Source organism: Nelumbo lutea, chromosome 1 (genome assembly GCF_056320005.1).
Source record: "Nelumbo lutea isolate HS-2025 chromosome 1, American lotus-T2T, whole genome shotgun sequence".
In the NCBI taxonomy this organism is placed as follows: Eukaryota; Viridiplantae; Streptophyta; class Magnoliopsida; order Proteales; family Nelumbonaceae; genus Nelumbo; species Nelumbo lutea.
The window spans coordinates 83,964,440-83,981,147 of NC_142684.1; the positions used below are offsets into that span (position 1 = coordinate 83,964,440).

The following is a 16,708-nucleotide window of genomic DNA, read 5'->3' on the forward strand; positions in this document are numbered from 1 at the left end:
CTGAATTAGCATTAGATTGAACATTTATTTGTTTTTATTTTTGGATTTAAAATTTTCCATTTTAATTTTTGTTGGGTTTGGCTTTATAAAATTTTTTAGAAAATTTTTAATTTTTTTCTTTTCTTTTCTTTAAAGGTTCCTAGTGCATGACACACTAGAGGTGGAGAATTAGTACCCCTTGATCAAGAAATCAAAAGGACTTTGAAAAAATGAATGAAGGAGAGAAAGAACAAGATGGCTCAAAACCAAAATAATCCAAAGACATTGATCTCCTACGCTATACCTACTCTGGATGATACTACATCAAGCATTAGGGGGCCTAATGTGCAAGAAAATAATTTTGAAATTAAGCCTACAATTATTCAGATGATCTAGATGAGTATGCAATTTTCTGGCCCCAACGATGACTCTAACTCTCATATTGCTAATTTTCTTAAACTATGTGATACTTTTAAGCATAATGGAGTTAGTGATGATGCCATTACACTTAGGTTATTTCATTTCTCCTTAAGAGATAAAGCAAAAGATTGGCTTAACTCTTTTCCTGCAGGTTCGATTGCTACATGGGATGACTTGGCACAAAAGTTTTTATCTAAGTATTTTCCACCTACTAAAACAGCTAAATTAAAGAATGACATAACTTTTTCTCAATTTGATAATGAAACCTTATATGAGTTATGGGAGATATTTAAGGAATTGCTTAAGAAGTGTCCTCACCATGGTCTACGTGTTTGGATACAAGTGCAAAATTTTTATAGTGGCGTTAATCAATCTAATCGTTCAATGTTAGATGCAGCTACAGGTGGTACCCTTATGAGAAAAACTCCCGAAGAAGCATATCAACTTTTAGAGGAGATGGATGCCAATAGCTATCAATGGGGCAATAAGAGAGCAAATAAAAAGGGAGTTGGAATTTATAATGTCAATTCTATCACTGCATTATCAATTCAACTTACTACATTAAATAAGAAATTGGAAATTTTGGTGATTTCAGCTATGAGTATTTCTTCTGTTCCCTTCCCTTCTTGTGAGCTTTGTGGGCAAGGGGAACACACTAGTGTTGACTGTCAAGTAGGAAATCCATTTTTTTTCTTCTTCTAAACAAGCTAATTTTGTTTCTTATGGTGACTACAGGTCCAATTTCAATCCCTACTCCAATACTTACAATCCAGGATGGAGAATCCATCCAAATTTTTCTTTGAGTAATAACCAATAAAGAGCACCTCCTGGCTTTCAGTAGCAGCAACAAAAAAAGTCCATAAGAGAAAAAGCTAAATTTAGAGAATATGATGGCAAAATTTATCAACAGTATGGAGGAAAATTCAAGGGTTGGAAACTCAAATTGGACAACTTGCTCAAGCAATTTCAGTAAGATCACAAGGAGAATTACCTAGCAATACCGAGAAGAATCCCAAGGAACAAGTAAAGGCCATCACTCTACGAAGTGGAAAAGAACTTAGAAAAGAAGAAAAAGATGATGAGTAGGTAAAAGAGGAAGAAAACTGAAACCTTGAAGCCAAAGAAGGAGACTATGAGTCATCAATGGAGAAAAAGGTAAGTTCTACTACTCTTAATTTAAAATCCTACAAACCCCCTCTTCCTTTTCCTAAAATATTTCTTAAGGCTAACTTGGATAAGCAATTTGCTAAATTTCTAAAAGTGTTTCAAAAGTTAAATATTAACATTCCTCTTCTTGATGTTATTCCTCAGATGCCAAGTTATGCCAAATTTTTGAAGGAAATAATTTCAAACAAAAGTAAGTTGGAGGAGTTTGAGATGGTAAAACTTATTAACGAATGCTCAGCAATCCTACAAAATAAATTACCTCCAAAACTCAAGGATCCAGGGAGCTTCTCTATTTCGTGCACCATTGGCAAAAGTAATTTTGATAAGGCTTTATGTGATCTTGGTGCAAGCATTAATTTGATGTCTTTTTCTGTCTTCAGGAAGCTTGGGTTGAAGGAGCCAACACCTACCACTATTTCTCTACAATTGGCTGACAGAAGTATCAAATATCCAAGGGGAGTAGTGGAAGATGTTTTGGTAAAAGTAGATAAATTTATTTTCCCTGTTGACTTCATCGTTTTGGACATAGAAGAAGATTATAATATGCCCCTAATTTTAGGGAGACCTTTTCTTGCCACAGGAAGAGCTTTAATTAATGTCCAACAAGGAAAACTTAGCCTTAGGATTAATGATGAGGAAGTTATTTTTAATGTGTTTAAGGCTATAAAACATTCCAATGATGAAAAAGAAGTCTTAATGATATATTGCATTGATGATTTGGCAAAAAGAAAATTTCATGCATTTTGGTTAAATGATCCTATAGAAAATTACATTGCTAACTCTTTTGATGTGAATGAACAAATTTTAGATGAAAGGCATAAGGTTGTAAGCTATTTGAGAGAAAAGCAAAGAGGATTTGTAACAAAAAGAGAAAAAATTTTGCCTTTGGATACTTCTTCCTCTTCTTCAAAAGCCAAGCCATCAATCGAGAAGCCTCCTACTCTTGAACTTAAACCACTTCCTTCACATTTAAAATATGTTTACTAGAGGAATTCATCTACCTTACCTGTGATTATTTCTTCTTACTTGACAGGTCTTGAAGAAGAAAAGTTGATAAGGGTGCTTAAGGAACACAAAAGGGCGATTGGATGGAGCATTGGCAACATTCAAGGAATAAGTCCATCAGTTTGCATGCACAAAATCATGATGGAAGAAAGATTCAAGCCTATGGTGTTAGACAGTTTTGGATGCCCTTAGCTTCAATCAAGATGATGTACTTTATGAGTTTACTGTAAATGATCAATAGTGCATATTTGATTCATGCTCCCTTGGTATGTTTCTATGTAATACCCTTAAACTGGACACTTAATGAGACTGGTGTTAGTTTAGAATGTTCACAGCCAGTGGGTCGGTCTGGGAGACCTATCCTGACAAGGCTGACACTGTGGTGCCACCAAGACGGTTGGGGTGGCCTATCTCAGCTGCCAGGGTGAGACCCTAGGCACATACAGTGTAGGATTAATTGAATCTTTGAACTGGACCAGAATTCTAGTATTGCCCTAGACTTTGGAGATTGATGGGCAAACCTGGAAAGTTACACCCGACCCCTAGACTCGATTATGATACTGCACTAGGTGTTGGATTGGGCTGTCTTTGATATACCAATCAGTGAGATCCTCAACGGGGGTCAAAACCTGGGTATGTTGGGGCAGTCTGAGAAATCATCTGAGTGGGTGATCATAGTGACAGGATCAGCCCCTTTGTCGGATAAAGGTAATGATCAGGGATGCACTCTCACTGATGGAAACCAAGACTGCCGGCAACCGATTTCAATCGTTGAGATTTGTTTTACAAAATATATTTAATATGAGATATAAAAGTATATGCATTATGGTTTCGAAATGATTTGCAAAAGATTTTAATTCCAGGGATCCATAGAAGAGAGAGTGCAACACTGTTCCTGGCAGCCGAGGGAGAGGTCCTCTCTTGTTGGGCAGTGTATGATCATTATGGACTGAGAGGTTAAGTGTAAGACCATTGAGGATAATACCTGATGGGCTAATCTTGCATCTGCCTATAGTCCCTGTGTGTTACAAGGTTGCTTGGCCCAGGGACCACTTAGGGTATGTGTTGGGCCCATAGAGCCCATCTGATGGGTTTTAGGGGATGCACTGTCCATAATAGTGTATTCGGCCAGGCCTTGTAACAAAGGCTGGGCTAAACCCATGTGGCTGATGTGTAGATCAATGTTTGGGTCCCACGCCATACAAGGAAGCCCAACTAGGCAGCAATTTGGAAGGCTTAATGAATACATAACCTTAAATGGGCCTTAAGCCCATTTCGAACTAGGCTAATTTGATTAATCACTTAAAAGCTTAATGATAGGATTGGGCCCAGACCCTATCTACTTAGAGAGTCCAAGATCTAAATGAGATTTAGATCTGGAAACCTCCTAATTAGATTAGGAGATGGCTGATCTAATTTGCAGATAAGGTAAAGGGTTATCGCTTATCACTTAAAGGGACTTCTTGAAGGAATGAGAGATCCATCACATGGACGCCCAAAGATTGCGGAATAAGGGGCGAATTTCAAAAATTTTTCCTCTCCCATCAACTGGGAATCACATTCCCTATTTAGAAAATCATATTTTCAAGGATCAATCTTGAACCTTAAACTGAACCAGATCTGAACCAAAAGGAATGGAAGAGAATAATACCTGATACGGAGAAGTAATATCTCCCAACGAAGGTGTTCACGCCCAAGGAAGGATCCAAAGACGGCACCCACTGAAGATGGCGCAGTGTAGGATGGAGCAGAATCAGCAGTGCTCTTCTCCAAGAACTTTGTCATTCGCAAGAAATAGTAGGATGGAACGTGAGCACAGCTTCCTTTTCAATCCTTTCTCAAAGAACTGATGTCAAGATCCAATCTTGACTTCTCCCACAGCTGGGGATCGAACTGGAAAATAGGGCGACAAGAGCAGGGAGGCGGCAAGAGAGTATTCGCAGGGTGCAGAATTCTCTCTTCTTGATTTCAGCACTAAAGAGGATCTGATGTGTTTCTTGGTGTCTCTCAAGGCTGCCGCCCCCTCCTTCTTTTTGTTACCTTGAAAAGATCAGCTCCTAATCCCATTAGGAGGTGCTTATCCAAATCATATTTGGATCAGCCTTCTCTTCTAGTGATAAGGTTAAACCCTTATCTTATCTGTAGATTATATTAGCTTTATCCTAATCTTATTAGGAGGTTTCTAGATCTGAATCACATTCAGATCTGGACTCTCTGAGTGGATAGGATTAAGACCCTATCCAATCTGCTAATCCATCTCAGAATTCGCCCATTTAATTAACTAAATAAATAGCCCAGTTCGAAATGGGCTTCTGGCCCATCAAGCTTATGTGCTACTTAACCTTCCTAACTGCTGCCCACTTGGGCTTCCTTGTATGGAGTGGGACCCAAGCATTGATCTACACATCAGCCACATGGGTTCGGCCGAGCCTTTGTTACAAGGCCTGGTCGAATACACTGTTAAGACAGTGCAACCCCTGAAACCCATCAAATGGGCTCTATTGGCCCAACACTTACCCTAAGTGGTCCCTGGGCCAAGCCACCTTGTAACACCCAGGGACTGTGGGCAGATGCAAGATTAGCCCATCAGGTATTATCCTCAATGGTCTTACACTTAAACTCTCAGCCCATAATGATCATATACTGCCCGACAAGAGAGGACCTCTCCCTCGGCTGCAAGGAACAGTGTTGCACTCTCCACTTATATGGATCACGGGAATTAAAACCTTTTGCAAACATTTTATAAACCATAATATATATACTTTTATATCTCATATAAAATAAACTTTGGAAAACAAATCTCAACGGTTGAAATCGGCTGCCGGCAGTCTTCGTTTCCAACAGTGAGAGCGCATCCCCGATCATTCCCCTTGTCTGACAAAGGGGCTGATCCTGTCACTATGATCACCCACTCAGATGAATTCTCGGATTGTCCCAACATACCCATGTTTTGACCCCCGCTAAGATCTCACTGATTGGTACATCAAAGATAGACCGATCCGACACCTAGTGCAGTATCATAATCGAGTCTAGGGGTCGGGTGTAACTTTCCAGTTTTACCCATCAATCTCCAAGGTCCAGGGCAATACTGGAAATCTGGTCCAGTTCAAAGATTCAATTAATCCCACACTATATGTGCCTAGGGTCTCACCCCGGTAGCTGAGACAAGCCACCCCAACCGACTTGGTGGCACCACAGTGTCATCGTTGTCAGGATAGGTCTCCCCAGACTGACCCACTGGCTGTGAACATTCTAAACTAACACGAGTCTCAATAAGTGTCCAGTTTATGGGTATTACACAGAAACATACCAAGGGAACATGAATCAAATATGCACTTTTATTCATTTACAATAAACTCATAAAGTACATCAATTTTGATTGAAGCTAAGGGCATACAAAACTGTCTAACAGCTCCCACTTGCACTTAGGTCCAATCAGGTACTAGCCGGAGTCCCATGCTTTCCACGTCTTTCTCAAACACTTTCTGTGATAGTGGCTTTGTCAATGGGTCTGCTACATTTTCCGCTGACGCTACCTTCTGAATCAGGACGTCCTCTCTACCAACAATCTCCCGCAGTACGTGGTACTTCCTCTCGATGTGCTTCGACTTTGAGTGGGCTCGTGGCTCCTTAGCCTGAGCAATGGCTCCATTGTTGTCACACAACAATGGGATGGGTGATGTGTCGGATGGAACTACTCCCAACTCATGAATGAACTTCTTCATCCATACGGCTTCTTTGGTAGCCTCACTTGCGGCAATGTACCCAGCCTCGGTCGTGGAGTCTGCAGTGGACCCCTATTTGCTGCTTTTACAGCAAACAGCACACGATCCTATCGAAAAAACATATCCAGATGTAGACTTTCTATCATCTGGGTCTGACTGGAAATCGGCATCTGTATACCCTTGGATTTGTAGCGAGCTACCGTCGAATGCTAGACAAAACTCTTTTTGTCCTTCGAAGGTATTTAAGTATGTTTTTCACAGCAGTCCAATGCTCCTGCCCTGGGTTGGCCTGAAATCTGCTTTCTACACTCACTGCCTGAGCTATGTCAGGACGAGTGCACAACATGGCATACATGATACTCCCCATGGCAGAGGCATAGGGAACGTCTTTCATGCCATCAATCTCCTCAGAAGTCTTGGGAGACATCTTCTTGGAGAGAGTGACACCGTGCCTGAAAGGAACATTTCCTTTCTTGGAGTTTTCCATGCTATATCTCTTGACTATTTCGTTAGTATAAGCGGATTGGGATAATCCTATTATCTGCTTCGATCTATCTCTATAGAGTCGAAAACCCAGTATATAGGAGGCTTCTCCAAGATCTTTCATGGAGAATTGCTGTGATAGCCATACTTTCACCGTAGTTAACATACCTACATCATTCCCAATGAGTAGAATGTCATCTACATACAGAACCAAGAAGGTAACCTTATCTCCACTGTACTTCCTGTAGACACAGGGTTCATCCGGATTCTGCTCGAAGTCAAACGATTTGACGGCAGAGTCAAAACGGATGTTCCAACTTCTAAAAACTTGCTTAAGTCGATAAATGGATCTATTAAGTTTACATACCATGTTTTCCTGTCCTACAACAATGAAGCCTTGCGGCTGCTGCATATAGATATCTTCAGTAAGATCTCCATTCAAGAATGCAGTTTTGACATCCATTTGCCAAATCTCATAATCATGGTATGCTGCTACTGCTAGCAGGATCCTAATGGATTTAAGCATGGCCACAGGCGAAAAGGTTTCCTCATAATCGATGCCCTCTTTCTGAGTGTACCCTTTCGCCACCACACGAGCCTTGAAGGTCTCAACCTTACCATCGAGGCCCTTCTTCCTCTTGTAAATCCATTTGCAACCGATTGCTTTTACCCCGGAGGGCGGATCTACTAGAGTTCAGACTCCATTCGTCTCCATTGAGTCCATCTCTGCTCTCATGGCCTCCACCCACTTCTGGGAATCTACGTCCAACATAGCTTCCGTGTAAATCACGGGATCCTCCTCACTGGTCAAGGTTTCCACCAGGTAACTATCCTGGTCATAACCATAACGGACTGGTGGCCTGGATACCCGAGTGGATCTTCTAGGTTGGTCACTACCTAGAACTTGTGGGACATCTCCCACTGCTCTTGAGCTCTCCTCATCCAGAACAACTTCCTAACGATGGTTGTCCAGGATATAGTCAGTTTCCAAGAATTGCACATTACGACTGCAGAACACTTTCTGCTCACTTGGGTTATAGAATAGGTAACCTACAGAGCCTTTTGGGTAGCCTACAAATAGGCAACGGCTGGTCTTAGATTCCAACTTGTCTGCACTCGTTCTTTTGATGTGTGCTGGACAACCCCAAATCTTCAAGTGTCTGACACTTGGTTTATTTCCGGTCCAAAGTTCATATGGAGTATTCGGAACTGATTTGGTTGGAACCCGATTCAGAAAATAAATCGCAGTCTCTAATGCGTAACCCCAAAAGGATGTGGGTAACTCTGAGTGTATGAGAAGCGACCAGACCATATCCAATAAGGTCCTATTCCTCCTCTCCGAAACACCGTTAAGTTGTGGTGTAGCAGGAGGAGCTAATTGTGATACTATCCCATTGTCCTTTAAGTAGTCCTTGAATTCGTCAGAGAGATACTCGCCACCTCGATCAGATTGAAGGGCCTTAATTTCTCTCCCTAACTGTTTCTCAACCACTTGTCTGAACTCTTTGAACTTTTCAAAGGATTCAGACTTGTGTCTCATTAGGTACACGTAACCGTATCGTGAAAAATCATCTGTGAAGGTGATGAAATACACATGTTGATTTCGTGTCCCAACACTCAGGCAGCCACATACATCAGTATGTATTTGGTCAAGTGTGCTCGTACATCTTTCAGGCTTACCGTTAAATGGCCGTTTCATCATCTTGCCTTGTAGGCAAGGCTCACAAGTAGGAAGATCTTCTACAGTTAGAAAATCCAAAGGACCATTCTTTACCAACCTTGTGATTCGGTCAACACCGATGTGGCCAAGTTGAAAATGCCACAGACACGTGGGATTAACTGTATCACGAGCTCTCTTCTTAGGGATTTCAGCCGACGTAGTTTCTGTTATGTTAGTTTCTAGAGAAGGATGTAGAACATAGAGACCATTCTCCAGTTCCCCGTATGTGATGAATCTGTTGTTTCTTTTAATAGTAATCGTATTACTAAAGAAGATAGAATAACCATCTGCACACAGTTTTGATACATAAATCAAATTTCTCCTTAAATTTGGTACATAAAGACAGTCTTTCAGTACAATTATTCCTTCTCTAAAAATTAATTCCACGGTTCCTATGGCCACGGCTGCAATAGTTGCAATAGTCCCCAAGAAGAGTATGACTTCTCCTTCACTCAGTCTTCTGCTTACCTTGAACACCTGCAGTGAGTTACAAGCATGAGTCGAAGCTCCGGAGTCAATACACCAGGATGCATTAGCTAGCAACAAATTGGTTTCTATAACACAAGTTTCGAAGTTACCTTTCTTGGATTCCAGGTAGGCAGGACAGTTCCTTTTCCAGTGGCCGGTCTTCTTGCAGAAGTGACAGGCATCCGATGCTTTGTCTTTCTTCTGCTTCTTGCTCTTAGTGGCTTTCTTCTAAGGCTTCTTTGCCTTCCTCTTTCTCTTGCCTGTCTTGCCAGTTTCAACAAGCATGGCTACAGGCACATCCTTTCTAATCAGTTCTTCAGCTTTTTGCAACATATTACTAAGCTCTTGTAAGCTGACATTCAGCTTGTTCATGTTATAGTTCATGATGAACGGATTAAAGGAAGGAGGCAAAGAGTTAAGGATAGCATCTATCTGGGTAGCAAGGTCCAGCCCGTATCCAAGAGCCTCCAGTTCGTTGATGTATCCCATCATCCGAAGACAATGGTTGTGAACTTGTTGACCCTTGGACATTTGAGCGGTAATGAACTGTTTCAAGACCTTTTGTCGAGTAGAACGATTCTGCTCTTCATACATTGTCCTGAGACTGTCCAATATGTCTTTGGCAAGTTTGATCTGATCGAACTGCCTCTGTATCGGGTTGTCTAAGGAGGAAATGATGTAACACCAAGCAAGGGAGTTTTTCTCCTCCCATTCTTGTTAGTCTCTCCTTTGGGCCTCAGAAGCCCTATCACCCGGATGCTCCGGGGCAGGATTCTTTACCACTTTGTCTAGCTTTTTAGAAGCTAGGACCAGCATAAGGTTCCTGTACCAGTCAGCATAGTTTGGGCCCTTCAACTTGTTGTCATCAAGCTATTTTGCAAAAGATCCGTTTGCCATTTTCTGATAAAAGAGCAAACATCAGCCCACAACCTAATTCGATACATGTTCATTTCATAGATATGGATTTTAATCTACGATCCATTTCCATTTATTCGTCTCTGAGATTTCCCTCCTTTCTCAGTGACGGAGACTACGAGTTGTCTCTAGAAATGTGGGAAATCACATAGGGTGCATGGAGCCAACTGTTTCAGCTGCATAACCCCACCACCTTTCTGTGAAGGATCACATCCACTCATCATATGAGTTTTCCCTTTGGCCACTGTTAGACAAGGTCCAGAGCCGTTTTCAGGTAAACCTTTCTGTCCAGTGAGTGCTTACCCATCATATTTGTGAACGCCAAGGTACTGTGAGAGAGTTCCCATTTTCTGGTGAAGCCCCTCCCACATCGGTCTATGACGCCCCTATCATCTTATGAAACACTAAGACAAGCCCAACAGCAAATGGATTGCCTATTTTCTAGTGCGTTTCCTCATTACTGAATGACCCATCCTCATGCTAATGATGGAAGGCCTTTAGAGAGTTCATCATATGAACCTCCCTATCACATGCACTCATATTAGCTGGAGGGAACAAAATTATGCCCTAGTTTGATTTAGGTCAAACCAAAGTGGCTCCCACTAACTATCATAAAGCCAGATTTCGGTGGGCCTTGAATCGGTTAGGGTTCCGCACGTAACCTCTTGATGAGGTGTGGGACCCACCACTGAGGGAAGTCATCCAATGACCTGAAAGAATGGTAGGATCCATCTAATGGACGCCATAAAGGTTGCGGAATGGGTGGGCGAATTTCAAAAATTTCCTACCTTCTCTCAACTGGGAATCATATTCCCTAAATTTAGAATACAATATTCAAGGATCCTACTTGAACCATAATCCAACCAGATCTGTACCAAAAGATAAATGGGAGGAATATACCTGATCCAGAGAAGCAGTATTGATGAACTTACAATTTATCTATAATTTTTGAGGACTTTAGCATGGATTTTTATGCCGGTTTTATTAATTTTTGCCTTAATTTAGCTTAATGCTAAGAATAAGTTCAGGGATAATCAATCCAAGAAAAGGAAGGAAAAAGGCAAGAAAAGAAGGTTCAAAAAGACCAATTTCAGTCCAGCCCGGTCATGGAAGCAAGAGAGAGCACTTCGGCCCAAAAAGAGCAAGTGAATTCCTTGAGAAAACCCAAGAAAATAAAGCCTAGCTATGAGGAGAATTTGGCCCAGCAAGGAAGGCCCATTTTTAGCCCAAATAACAGCCTAGAGTGTAGCCCACATGAGCTCAAAAGCAAGCTAAGTTGTAGCCCAAATAGCAGCCCAAAGGGAGCTAGGGGCGGCAACTTCTAGGAGTTTCTTGAAGAGAAGGAGGGAGCACTCTAGAAGGTTCATGAGGGGTGTAATACACCCCATTCTAGAGGCTTCAAGAAGGGGCAAGAGCCCCCTTGAAAAACTATATAAGGAGGCCTCTAGGAGGGGAGAAAGTTGTTCAATTGCTTGAGAGGAAGGCTCTCCCACTCTTAGAGGTTCGGCCACCTTGAGAGAAGAGAAGAGAAGAAGGCTAGGCGCAAGGAAGAAGAAGAAGAAGGGCTGAAGGAAGTTCAAGACAAGCAAGCTAGAAGAAGAAGGTGAGTTCGAATTGAGAGTTTGTGATTCAAAGATCTTCTGTAATAAATCATTTGTAGTTTCATTCTCTTTTGATTTGAATTCAGTTTCTTAGTTATATGTTCTTTCTTCTTTCTCCTTGTTTCCATTCTTCCTTGATGTATTTCAGCTTGTAAAATTTCAGTTCAGCAATCTAATTCTTTTTGACTCATTCAAATGGTCATGCATTGTATTTGAAGTTTCTTGAATAAGGGTGTGATTGTAGATTAATTCGGCCAACTAACCTTCAAAACTCAGATCTGAATTCTCAGATCTGAGATTGCAAGATCTGAATTGCTTGAAAGAGAATTCAGATCTGCAATTTTCAGATTGGGCGAATTAATCTACAGCTTGGAATTCCTAGAGTGCTTGAGAGAGACTCTAGGAATTCAGATCTACTATTCAAGAACTGAATTGGGTGCAAGGTTAGAGATAACTTGCACAATTCAGTTGGTGATCAATTCAGATTTGAATTGATGCCTTAGAAGTGTTTGAAGAAATGCATGCATGAGGATTAGATTCTTGCTAGAGATAGAAGAACCGTCACTCATGCATAGGATGAACATGCACTTGAGAGAGGCTGTTCATGACCTTGGGGTTTCACCAAACCAAGGCTCAATCATGATTCATTCGAATGACCCAAATTGATAGATTGCTGAATTCTGAGATTGACATTTACTGCTTACTCTTCTAACCTGAATTGAAGGCAATTGGACCAATGATTTAGATAGATTTTAATTTAGGATTTCTTAGCTTTCATTAGAGTTTTGATTTATTTGTTGATCAGATAAGAAATGTTCAATTTAGTATTGGTAATTGTTTCCTAAATCCTCGTGGGAACGATACTTCACTCACTACTTTATTACTTGAACAGCTAGTGCACTTGCTAGTGTCACAATGAGCCACACATCAAGTTTTTGGCGCCGTTGCCGGGGATTTAGAGAAACAATATTAGGAAACATTGAGCATTCTTAATCTGATCTCATTCAGCATTGCATTCATAGTTGGGTTAATTTGCTAACTTTTTCATTTCAGCTTGGACTGCAACTGCTGTACTACTGTAGTTATGTTTCTTCTTTCTTAAGTAGATTACTTTCTTTTTTTTGGTTTCAGTTTCATTTTAATAAAGGCATATTTGATTTCTATTCAATCTTGATGTTGTTCCCTTCAAAAAGAAAAAAAAAATTCACATAAACATGAGTGTTGCAGATCTGAGTTGCATTCGGCACTCAGATCAGCAGATTTCAGATCTGCAGCACTCAGCCGAAAAGAGTTGCTTGTGTTTCAGATTTTATTATTCTTTTCTTTCATTACAAAAAGAAAAAAAAAAACAAATGAAAAAAAAAGGGGGAGATCTTTTGAACAACCAGAGGAGCAATTGAGAATTCGGATCAGAACTCAGATCTGAGTTCAGATCTGAATTCTGCTATTGCAGATCTGCAACAGTTCAGATCTGAGTTCCTCTGAACTCAGACCTGAACTGATGAAATTTTGAGGGGAATTGGGTGTCATCACCACCCCAATTCACCCTAGGGAACTTCTGCTATTCCCCAAAAACAATTTGGTAGCAATAACTGAAGGTAAGGCAATTGAGAATTCAGATCCAAACTCAGACTTGAGTTCAGATCTGAATTCTGCTGTTACAGATCTGCTCAGTTCAGATCTGAACCGATGCAAGTTTGAGGTGAATTGGGTGCCATCACTACCCCAATCCACCCTAGGATACATCCAACCTGCCTCAAGGGTGAATGGATAGCAAGGAATGAGAGAAATTCAAATCTGAAATGCAGTTGATATGATGTGAGGACTGAACTGATACAGAGCATACTATGAATTCTGGGTGGACTGAATTCTTGGCTTTACCCACTTGTAACCGAGCTACATTAGCTAAGGAGGTGTATGTTTGGATTGAATAATTGTTATGCCTCAGATATTTAAGAAAAATTAGCACTTTCCAAGTATTTCTTTTAGCATTCAGATCTGTAGCAAGGCTGCTATAGTGCAACAGTTAGCAGACCTGATTTCAGATTTCTACAAAAGTTGGGCCGAATAGCTTGCAATACCAAACATTGCAGACCCAATTTTCAGGTCTTAGCAAGTGTTTGATATGCATCAGCTATACAGGTTTGAGCTTCAATTGTAGAGTTTTTAACCCAAGCCTAACTCAGGACTGGTTTTAGTTTATTTCAGATCCTTTTAAATTTTTTTTTCAGATCAGATCTGATTTCAGCCCTAAAGCATCACAGAATTGATTCCAACCTTAATGAATGTATATTGTAGTGTATACCAATGAGTGTGTATGAGATATCCAGCTCAGATCTGAATTATTATTTATTAATTTCTCTAGACTAACAATACCAAAGACTTGTAGATCTGAACTCAGATCTAAATTGGGTCTGAATTCAGATGTTGCAATCGATGGATGTAGATAAAGGAACCTTGAATAAGATGATTGGTTTAAATCTGCTTTTAGTATAATCGGCTTCATTTATTCATGATAGGATGTAGGTTTTGTATTCCAATACTTCACTTTACATTTTCAGTGTGATAGGATTAGTTATTTATTTTCTTTTGTGAATATTGGCATTTTTATTGCTTTGACTTTAACAGTTTATGACAAGCAGACCTGAACTGGAAGATATCCTTTACGACCCAGAGATTGAACGGACTCTCCGTGTCCGTTTGAGAGCTGCTAAGCAAGTCAGACAAGAAGCACAAGAAATGGCTGAACAAAGAACTATGATGGATTATGCCAAGCCTACCCTCACCGGGACTGTCTCCAGCATTATCAGGCCAACTATTGCTGCCAATAACTTCGAAATTAAACCAGCCATAATCCAAATGATACAAAATACGGTTCAGTTTTGTGGTATGGCCCATGAGGATCCGAATGCCCATATTGCTAACTTCTTGGAAATCTGTGACACCTTCAAACACAATGGGGTAAGTGATGATGCCATCCGGCTGAGGTTATTCCCATTTTCTTTGAAGGATAAAGCCAAAGCTTGGTTGAACTCATTACTGGCAGGATCTATAGCCACATGGGACGAAATGGCCAGCCGTTTTCTCTCTAAATATTTTCCCCCTTCTAAAACTGCTAAAATGAGGAATGACATCACTACTTTTTTCTAGCAAGAGGGGGAATCTTTATATGAGTCATGGGAACGATACAAGGAGCTGTTAAGGAGAGTTCCTCACCATGGCCTCCCCATTTGGCTGCAAGTGCAGACTTTCTATAATGGTCTTACTGACTCAAATAAGACCATATTAGATGCTGCAGCCGGAGGATCCATAAATAATAAAACTCCTAAGGTTGCCCATGCACTTATTGAGGAAATGGCAGCCAACAATTATCAATGGCATTCGGAAAGGACTCAAACTAGGAAGCAGCAAGGCTTGCATAATGTTGACACTTATACAGCACTAGCTGCACAAATAGGAGCACTCAGTAAAAAAATAGATGAAATGCAGATAGCTGCCATGCATGTGCAGCCTCTTAATTGTGAATTGTGTGGGGGAGGCCACATCAGTACAGACTGCCAAGTTGGCAATCAGTTCAGACCATCTACTGAACAAGTTGACTATGTCAGCAATTCGTCAAGACAGCAGGGTTACCAGAGTCACCATACTTTTCATCCAGGATGGAGGGGACATTCAAACCAGTCCTAGCCAAATCAGCATATTTCCAAGCCGTTCCACCAGACTTATCATCAGCCTGAACCGAAATCCAATTTGGAGGAACTGATGACAAAATTTATAGCAGGTGCAGAAACTAGGTTCCAGAACCAGGAAGCCTCAATCAAAAACCTGGAAAACCAAGTGGGGCAATTGGCACAATTAATCTCTTCCAGACTGCCGGGAACTCTTCCAAGCAACACTGAAGTGAATCCACGAGAGCAGGTGCAAGCTATTACCTTAAGAAGTGGAAAAGAGTTGCCTGAGGTAGAAAAGAAGAATTGGGCTGAACCCAAGGCAGAAACAAGCCTTGGAACCAGACAACAGAAGACGGAACAACCAGAAGCACAACAAGGGATGCACCAACAACCACAAGTTCCATTCCCTAACAGGCTGAATCAACAAAAATTGGAGAAGGAATTTGGTAAGTTTCTTGAAATATTTAAAAGTTTACATATTAATATTCCTTTTGCTGATGCTTTAGCCCAGATGCCACACTATGCAAGGTTTTTGAAGGAATTATTGGCAAACAAAAGGAAACTGGGAGATGTGGCTACAGTTGCATTAAATGAGGAATGTTCTGCTATCCTTCTGAACAAGCTGCCTCAGAAACTCAAAGATCCAGGGAGTTTCACTATTCCTTGTACCATTGGCAGTTTAAAAATTGAAAAAGCTTTATGTGACCTGGGAGCTAGCATCAATTTAATGCCATATTCTATCTTCAAGAAATTGGGGTTGAATGAACCCCAACCCACTAGAGTGGCATTACAATTGGCTGATAGATCCATTAGACATCCTAGGGGGATCATAGAAGATGTGTTAGTTAAAGTTGACAAATTCATTTTTCCAGTTGATTTCATTGTGTTAGACATGCAAGAAGATGTGGAGGTCCCGCTTATCCTAGGGAGACCTTTCCTGGCTACCAGGAAAGCAATGATTGATGTCCAACAAGGACAACTCAGCCTTAGGATACAAGATGAGGAGATAATTTTTAAAATGTCTGATGCTATGAAACATGCACCCTCTAGTGATGATTCTTGTTTTATGATTGATGCCATTGAATTGACAATTGATGAATGCTTCCAGGTAAGTAGAATAACTGATCCTCTTGAACTCTGCCTCCAGCAGGGAGAACTTGAAGAAACAGAAAATGAAAAAATAAACCTCATGATAGCATACCTGAATGATAAGCCTCAATTCAAGGGAAAGGGGTTTCTTAAATTAGAGAACTTAGGCAAATTGCCCGGACCATCAGGTAAGCCATCACCCCAAGAACCCCCCACCCTTGAACTGAAGCAATTACCATCCCATTTAGAGTATGCTTTCCTTGAGGAACCATCAGATCTCCCCGTGATAATTTCCGCAGCACTGAATCCCTTACAAAGAGAAAAATTATTAAGAGTGCTGCGGAAACACAAAAATGCTATAGCTTGGAAGGTAGAAGATATCAAAGGCATTAATCCATCAATCTGCACTCACAGAATTTTGATGGAAGAGGACAGCAAGCCTTCCGTTCAGCCCCAAAGGTGACT

The 16,708-nt window shown here is 40.8% G+C and overlaps 2 non-coding genes across 2 annotated transcripts; both read right to left on the minus strand.

Moving 5' to 3' along the window:
- Positions 1-621: 621 nt before the first annotated feature.
- Positions 622-725, minus strand: LOC148875784 (small nucleolar RNA R71). The gene has a single exon (XR_016106115.1). It is a non-coding gene; the product is annotated as a small nucleolar RNA R71 (small nucleolar RNA).
- Positions 726-14,600: 13,875 nt separating this feature from the next.
- LOC148875785 (small nucleolar RNA R71) lies at positions 14,601-14,707 on the minus strand. Its single transcript, XR_016106223.1, has one exon. It is a non-coding gene; the product is annotated as a small nucleolar RNA R71 (small nucleolar RNA).
- Positions 14,708-16,708: the final 2,001 nt, after the last annotated feature.